At 40.1% G+C, this 9,179-nt stretch overlaps 1 pseudogene; it reads left to right on the top strand.

The window, feature by feature from the left end:
* The first annotated feature begins 8,161 nt into the window (after nucleotides 1–8,161).
* Nucleotides 8,162–9,179, top strand: LOC131397305 (vomeronasal type-1 receptor 4-like; annotated as a pseudogene).

Genomic DNA, 9,179 nt, shown 5'->3' with positions numbered 1-9,179 from the left:
ACAGATTACCTCATCTTCCTTCGTGGCATGGAGTGGGTCTATGTGGCAGATTGCCTCGTTGGTGCTGACTAGAAAATTACAGACTGATTGTCTAAGATTGCATTCTGGGGAAGGTTGAAACTGCAATTAGGTTAGCTATTTGGTTTCAGTTTGGTGATATGACCCTAGCACAAGTGACTCTATGTGCCTGTTGTTTCTATTTTTAGATCACAGAGCTGAGCTACATACAAAATCTTCACCAGGTATATGGTCCCTCTACCTCTTTGGGATCTGGAGCCCCAACAGAACATCATCCCCTCAAAATTAACTGCCAGGTTGAGAATCCACAGCTCTAACTCTGCCTCTCATCCCTGCTGGCATCCTTAGGCCAGTAACTGCTGCAGAGACTGTGGAGAGGCACCTTGTCATGCACCCAGATGAAGGTATGTGCACAGATTCAGCCCACCCTACCCCATCTACTCTGACTGGCCCCTCCCATGCTACTTCTTGCCCAGATGGTACCTGTATATGCCCCCCAACCCAGATTCTTCTCTTGCAAGTCCAAACCCTGTTCACATCTTGAGGTCCACAGACCTTCCCTAATAGCAGCCTTCTCTCTTTCCACATGGATTATGCATCCAGGTTTCCTTCCCTTCCCTACCGTATTGCTAAATGCCAGGAACCCACAATATTTGTGTAGATGTGTAACAGTGCGTAGGGCTCAGGTGTGCTGTGCTTCTTTCTCTTCCTTAGAGCTACTGAAATAGGGGTCTGGGGAGGGCAGCCATGCACCACCAAGAACCATATTAAAATATAAATCTGTGGCCCCACCACAAACCTGCTGAACTTGTTAGAGTAACAGATCGCAATATATCTGCTTCAATAGGATCCACAGATGATTTGTATGCTCATTAAAATTTGGGAAGTAATGTTGAACTAAATGGTCCTCAATACTGGTTTCCCATTTAGGATCATCCGGGGAGTGTCAAGAAACACCATCATCTGTGCTCTCCCATCTCCCCCACTTCATTTTTCAGTTTTTAAGGCTTCAGGACACGTTTTTGAGAGTAGATGCCAAGCTCTGACCCATGGGGAGATAACAGTCATCTACTCTGTGTGGAATTTGAAGGGAGCTCTCAGTCCAGTCATATCCCCAATGCTGTAGCAGGATTTGGGATGTTTCTAGAAGGGGAATGTCCCTAATGACAGGGGAATGTGAGGAAAAACTCACATTATCACCTTCATATCAGAGATGTTGTCCTTGAATCCCTACTGTGGCCAAGGACTAGGAAGGGCAGCCTTTTTGGCATTTCATAGTCCTTCTGCCTATAAGTATGGACGTAGCAAGGGAAGGTGTATTCATTTGCTAGGGATGCCATAACAAGGACCATGAAGTGAGGGGCTTAAGCAACAGAAATTTATTGTCTCACAGTTCTGGAGACTGGAAGTCCAACATCAAGGAGTCAGCAGGGCCATGTATCCTTTGAAGGACCTGGGAAGAATGTTTCCAGTCCACTCTTCCCACTTCTAGTTCTTTGGCTTGTGGCAACATAACTCCAATCTTCACGTGACATTCTACCTCTGTACATGTTTGCCTCCAAATTTCTTCTTTGTTTATAAGGATAACAGTCATTTGAATTAGGGGCACACCCTACTCCAGTAGGATCTCATTTTAAAAAATCATATCTGCAATGACCCTATTTCCAAATAACTACACATTCTGAGGCTCTGAGGGTTAAGACTTAAACACACTAATTTTGAGGGAACACAACGCAACCCAGAACGGTAGGGGTATGTTGATGCCATAGAAAGGCATATTCCCAAAATGTGGTTTTTCAAGATAATGAGAAAGAGACCTAGAGAAGAGAAGAGAAAAGAAGAGGAGGGAAAATATCTTTCTTCGGCAACATGGAGTCCCAGGTCATAGGCTTTGTCCTCTCTTCCTCCAGAATTGTCATGTTTTTATAGCTTGATAACTTTTCCTTCTCTAGCTCAGATATTGAGCCAAGAATAGAATATGTTAATTGTGTGCGAGTATGTTTGTGGGTGTATAGTACAATTTCATATACAATTTTAGATATATTCTCAAACTCCATAAGAAGTAGGATATACCTCAGTGATGAAAACTGTTACATTTGGAGATCAAAATAGTATTGGTTATGGGTAATTCATGAAGACTTTGACTTTGTTGTGTTGTTTAAATAGTTTACTCTTAAATTTGTTCCCATGTATATTACTTTTATTTTACTGACGTAATAAATTACCACAATTTCAGCAGCCTAACACAACATCCATTTTATTTTCTTATATTTTTTAAACTGGAAACCTGAGAGACTGGCTGAATATTCTGATTAGGGTGTCACAAGCATTAATCAGCCGTCCTGGACTCTATTCTCAAAACCCTGAGGAAAAATCCACTTCCAAGATCTCAAATTCTTGGCAGAATTCATTTTCTTCTTATAGTTCCCACGTGCGCCCACCTAAACCCCAACTTTAAAGCCAGCAATGGTGTGTTAAATCCTTCTCACATTTCAAATCTCTGCCTTCTTCTTGTAACCCATCTCTCTGCCTTCTCTTTCTGCTTCAAGAGCTCTTGTAATATGTTGGGTCCACCAGATAATTGAGGACTATCTATTTTAAATTCGGCTGATTAGTAACCTTAATTTTCACTGCAAAATTCCTTTACTGTGTAACATAACATAACCACCTAGGTTGTGTTACGTTCATGGGTAGAGATTTCCTTGTAGTATGATGAGACCAGTAAATTTGTTGCAATGAAAAATATTATTTGTAAACTATCAATATGGCTAGAAAACTATTACACAGAGTACTCTTTGAGATGGTATTTTATATGAAAGAAGCAAAGGGGAATATGTCCTTAAAATTTTTTGTTATTTTATTATGTTTTACTTTTTACTGTAAGGATTACAAGTATAAACTTGTAAGAGCACATAAAGGTTAAAATAAAGTTTTATATTTTAGAAATACTGCAATAAAGAAAGATATTTTCATCATGTCAGTCTTGGGACATAAATATTCTTGTGGCACTAAAGATTTTGAATCTGTAAGCAGGCCTTTCAAAGGGATGGTCTGTCCCTTCTTTCCAACACTGAACTCTGGATTCTAATATACAGGCTCTCCTATTAGACCTGCTGTGTTTGATCCTCTACACAGTACCACAAAAGAAAAGAGAACATACTGTGGAGTGTTGTTCACCCAAAATTTTAGGTGCTCTCCTCTACTGTAGATTCAATTTAAGGGATATTCAGGAGCATCTTACATGAGTAAGATTTTTGCCCCTGAAGTGAATTTGAAAATGTTATCATAGGGAATAAAAATAGGTTATCAAAGTGATGTCTGCAATCCCATATTCATTGCAGCATTGGCATTCTTACAGTGGTCAAGATAAGGAAGCAACCTAAATGTCTGTCAATTGATGAATGGATGAAGAAGATGTGATATATACGTACACAATGGAATATTATTCAGTCATGAGAAAGAAGAAAATCCTGCCGTTTCTGACCAACATGGATGGACCCTGAGGACATTTTGCTAAGTGAGATAAGTCAGACAGGGAAAGACAAATACTGTATGATCTCAATTATATGTGGAATATAAAAAACCCAAACTCATAAAAACAGAGTAAAATGGTGGTTTCTAGGGATGGGGTTGTAGCAGAATACGAGAGTTATTCTTTAAGGGTAAAAACTTACAACTAGTAGACAAATAAGTCCTGGAGATCTATCTAATGCACAGTATAGTGAATATACACAACATGGTTGTATTATGCTCATCAAACTTGCTGAGTGTAGATCTTAATTATTCCAACAATAAAAAACTAATGATAATGAGGTGATGTGTAGAGGTGCTATTGCTACAATGGTCATCATATTACAAGAAATAACAGAGTCAAATCAACATGATGCACACATTAAATTTACAAAATATTATATGTCCAATATGTTTCAGTAAAAAGCAACCATGTGTGGCTGTTGTGACTTGATCATAAATGAGGGAATAGATGAAGGGGGAATCAATTAGTGGCCTCCCTTCTGCCCTCTGCCACCTCCATCTCCCCTAGACCCATCATCCTCTCACTCTACCTCTGTTCCTCTGCTACATTCTTCATCTGTCCACCTGTGACCTTTAGACATCCACTAAAACTCCATGTGCTCTCACCTCCATCCAAGCCCTTTCCCTTCAATATTATACTCTCCATCTCCATCTTGTGACCTTTTTCACCTTGAACCCTCTGTGACCCCTATTCTAGGGACCTCAGTCTGTCCCTCCTCAGCCTTCATCACCTCTGCAAAGTCCATTGTCCATGCCCTCCTTCCTCTTGCCTTCGACCTACCCCCAATTCCAGAATCTCATCCCATGCCCTCTGAATTCTATGCCCATGCACTGTTATTTGTCCTAGCCCTCAACTCCCAGGCATCATTAATTCCCCAGGAACCTAATCCGCATTCTGCACCCAATACACCCAACTCTGTAATCCCTGACCCTTTCTGCTGGGTTCTTTGGCTCACTAAATCCACTGTCCTCTCCAGCTGTCTCATGGTCTTCTGCCCATTTGGCCTTCCTGTCCATGTCCATAGTTTCCCCTTGTGCCATCTCCTTTTCCTACGTTCCATCCAACTTGGATTGTTATCTTCTACCCAGATCTGCCTACCCCATCTGAATTCACTTTCTCCCCATACCATGTTTTGTAAACCCACCAGTAACTGGCCTTTCCTCAGTTTTACCCGTTAACTTCCCATCCCCATTAGCATTTCTGTTCCTGGGACCCTCTCCTCTCTTTAGGTCCCCAGATCCCAATATCCCCCCTACCTTCACTTCCTTGCACACTTGCTCTTTTATTCCCGACATTCTACTTTAATACTTCACCAACATTAAAAACCCTTTGCCTTTTCTCTCTCTGCCCACTCTCTTCCACTGCACCCCCTAAAACACCAAGCCTCCAGGGTCTCTGCACCCCGTGTTCTCCTTATGTCTCCTTTGTCCTGAGGCCTATTCTTACTCCACCCTATCATATACCCACACAGTGTCTCTCCCCCAAACACTCCAAGTTTCCTAGCGTGTGTCTCAATGTAAGGTGGCAATGCTCACAGCACATTTGAAGTGTTGTGCTTTATAATAAATATTGCCTTTCTGACTGTTGCAGGTTTAGGAGGACTAGAAAGGATAGGAAAGTCCCCCCTTTCAGGCATTCAGAAGTCTGGAGATACAACTCTTCTTCTGTCTAACATCATGTTACTGAGATACACACTTGCACGGTGACTGTGATTTTAGGAAAGCATGTAATCACGATTTTAGGTGAGTGTGTGTATTGATGAGTATTTCCATATGGAAGTGTGAATTTTCATGTGCTTAATGTGTGTAGTAGTGTTTCTGAGTATGCAGTTGAAATAGTGTGAGGATGTAAGTTACTATATGTGTAAATGTATGTGAATGTGTGTGACTATGTGTGTGAGTCTGTGAGTGTGTATGCATGTGTGCGTTTACATCTGTGTGTAAATGAGTTTGTGCATGTGTGTAGGATTGGTTGTCCACTATTATGATTGTAACAACTGACTTGACAATTGGGGGTAATAGCATAGTGAACCTGGATCAAAGAGTTGATTTGCGTGTAGGAATATCTAAAGAATTAATTCACCTTATAATTTATATATTTTCTCTCTTGAGCCACTAGAAATCTATTTCTTAATTAAAAAGCAGTCATAGTCACTTACTGAAAATATTGCAAAAAAGTGTAGAGGACTGTGTTGACCATTAGATGGTCTTGACTCAAGTAAGGAGCTTTGCTGCTCCCATAGTTACAGGAATGGTGGAATCTCCATGTTAAAACATGTGATGCTGGTGCTTTCTTTGTGAAGGACTGTTTTAGAATCTTGTCCTTTTCTTCTATGGATATTAGTCTGCTTCTGCTTCCTATCACTAGTGAGGGTCAATGTTGATAAAGTATAGTTTCCTAATAATTTACATATTAATTGATTTTGAGTTGTGCAAATAAGTGCAAAGATATCTAATGTAAATTATTGGCATCACGTTCTTCCTGTTACTTGTATCTCTTCTTAAATCCTTCTTGCATATTTTGACTCATCCCACTTCTTTGCTCTTTATTTAATTTATGGTGTAGCTCAGTATGTTAGCATAGAACCACTTTTAGGTAGAACTTCTCAGTGAAGCAAAACATTCTGTGAGAAAAACATACTTACCGCCAGTCCCTCACATGTCAAACTTAAGTGTTTCCTGCTCTCCTTCCTGTGAGCCACTGTCTGCCTCCAGAGATCATGGAAAAGTAAGACTTTCTGACATACATCCCGATAGTCTCTTAAGAGATGCTAGCTACAAACTTGTAGTTGTTGTTCGTAATTAGCACCAGTGAAAAAACTTTTCAAAAACATTCTCAGCTCCCAAGCCTATTACTGCCAATGCTGCTACAGGTCAAATGATAATTGCAGTTCTGAGGGGATCTGAGGTCACAGGATCACAAACTCATATCTCAGAGTCTAGCTACACTCTCACACATGTGCTGACTGCTTTGAACTTCACACTGAGCCCACCATCCAGGCAGCAGGGAAAAGGTGGTAAGTTTTCTCTATATTCATCTGAGAGTTAGAATCTGTAAGGAAAGTAGTTGTATCAGGAGTCTGGTTACGTGAACATTTGGACAAAGGGAATCTTCTGCATATGAACCTGTTGTATCACTAAAGCAACTCAGGAAGTTGGAAGAAGTCCTGAGGCATGAGCTGAGAATAAAGAGAGACGGGGTCCTACACCTTCCAGAAATCCCTAATGACTCCTAATGTAACATTTTGTAGTCCTTACTGACAGTGATTGTTGTGATTTAATCCAAGGGAGAGTGAAATCTGATTATTAATGTGCTTAAGGAGTGTTCCGGAGTCAATCTGCTGTTCAACCTACTCTACAGAAATCATAGACATATTTTTCAGGTTTCTGTTGGTGCACCCATAATTTCTCCATGATTGGAATAAAGAATAGGATGAACCTACAGAATCATCTGATCCTGTGCAGAAACAGTGTGTCTAATAGCAGTTGCTGGAGGAGAAATATTTTCTCTAACTCTGGGTGTGTGAAGTGCTTGACAGATTTCAGGATTGTGTCTCTGTTGATTATGAAGAGACTTTTTCCACTTAAAGTCAAGGAAGCAGCATTTAAGAAAAATATAGTTTTATAAGTTTCAGACAACATTTTTGGGCTCAAATGTGTTGTGATATTTCTGATACCTTTGTATATTATAATACTAATTCAAAAAATGTATGTCATTAATACAATACACAGGGTTTTTGCCTTACTTTTGCGCTTTGCACGTGTCTTGTATTTTAATACTTTTCTCAAAACTTGCCTTAGTGCTAATAATGTTATTTAACTCAGGTATTAATAAACAGATCTGTAAATGATCTGAAATTAGTGATAATTGGTTTCTATTATGAAGTGTTGATCAGGCATTAGTGTTTTGTCTCATAGTTCCTGTGACTCAGGCCATTTTACTTATGTTCCTGGGATAAAAGCAAATGTTTCTGTTGCCGTCCTAATGTTGAGGCATTTTTGCATTCATTAAATCCAACTTGTCATGGGGCGGCATCCTGCAGTTTTATACTGCAAACAGGGCATCTACATTTTATTAAGATCTCTAAAGCTTTATGCAAAGTTTATATTTGCCTGTGGAATGTCTTTATAAATAGGAGAAAACTTGTCATTACCAAATTTATAAAGTAACATATCACCAACTGAAATTGAAATGACAAGGTGCAAAAACAGAACTAAATTTAGATCTGGTTTATTTGAAGAACACAGCATAATGGTATTTTAGTATATTGTGGATTAAATGCACTATCACTGTTGCCAGCCCAGCCAGGTTGAAACCCCTAGTCTGCCCCTAACCAGTGAGTGAGTTTAAAGGAAACACTTAACCTCTCAATGTCAATGTTGTCCTCATTTTATAAAGAATGTAATAGTGACTGCGTCATGATTTAGTGAAGAATAAAGAAATTACTGCATGTGTGGCCTTCCTGGCAATAATTCATACATTGCAAGTGTTTTTTAATGATTATGCTTTCAACTCTTGGAAGCTTGCAAATGACAGAAAAACTGTAAGCAATTTTATCAAAGTAGGGACTCGGTAAATAGCAAATATTGGATTTCAGTTGACGTGATACATGTGGTCCATGCCTCCGTTCTTCTTCAGGATCCTCCAGCTCAGAAGACAAATATCAGTCGTTGAGAACTCACAGGATGGCCACTAGAGATTTGGTACTAGGAATGATCTTCTCATTACAGACCACGTTTGGAATCCTGGGGAATATCTCTCTTCTTTACCTTTATCTCTTCCTTTATTTCAGTGGGTCTAGGCTAAGATCAACAGATTTGATTGTAAAGAACCTGATTATAGCCAACTTGTTGGTTCTATTCTCTGGTGGAATCCCCTATACAATGTCATCTTTTGGGTTGTATCAGGTCTTCAACAATTTTGGGTGCAGATTTTTTTTCTATGTTCGTGCAGTGGGCAGAGGTGTGTCCATTGGCACCAGCTGCCTCTTGAGTGTCTTCCAGGCCATCATGATCAGCCCCAGAAACTCCAGGTGGGCAGAGCTTAAAGTGAAAGCTCTCAAGTGCATTGTCCCTTCAATTTTCCTGTGCTGGATCCTGTACATGCTGGTAAATGTCATTTTTCCTATGTTTGTGACAAGCAATTGGAGCAGCACAAACACCACAAACCACAAAGCATTTGGATACTGTTCTGCTGTTCGTCATGACAAAACTAGAGACTCACTGTATGCAGCATTGCTGTCAATCCCTGATGTTTTCTGTTTGGTGCTCATGCTCTGGGCCAGCGTCGCTATGGTTTTCATCCGTACAGGTACAAGCAAAGGGTCCAACACAGTCATAGGACCAACATCTCCTCCAGATCCTCCCCTGAGTCCAGAGCTACCAAAACCATCCTTCTCCTGGCGAGCACTTTTGTCTATTTTTACACCATTTCCTCAATCTTTCATGTATGCGTGGCTCTTTTTAACAATCCTAATTGGTTTCTCGTGAAGATTAATTCAGTAATTACTCTGTGTTTCCCAACTGTCAGCCCCTTTCTGCTCATGAGCCGTGACTCCAGTGTATCCAGGTTCTGCTTTGCCTGGATAAGGAACACAAAATCCCCTAATCCAATGAGAAATCTGTGA

Source organism: Diceros bicornis, chromosome 34 (genome assembly GCF_020826845.1).
Source record: "Diceros bicornis minor isolate mBicDic1 chromosome 34, mDicBic1.mat.cur, whole genome shotgun sequence".
In the NCBI taxonomy this organism is placed as follows: domain Eukaryota; kingdom Metazoa; phylum Chordata; class Mammalia; order Perissodactyla; family Rhinocerotidae; genus Diceros; species Diceros bicornis.
Note: the sequence above shows the minus strand (reverse complement) of the source record. Positions and strands in the feature narration are given on the sequence as shown.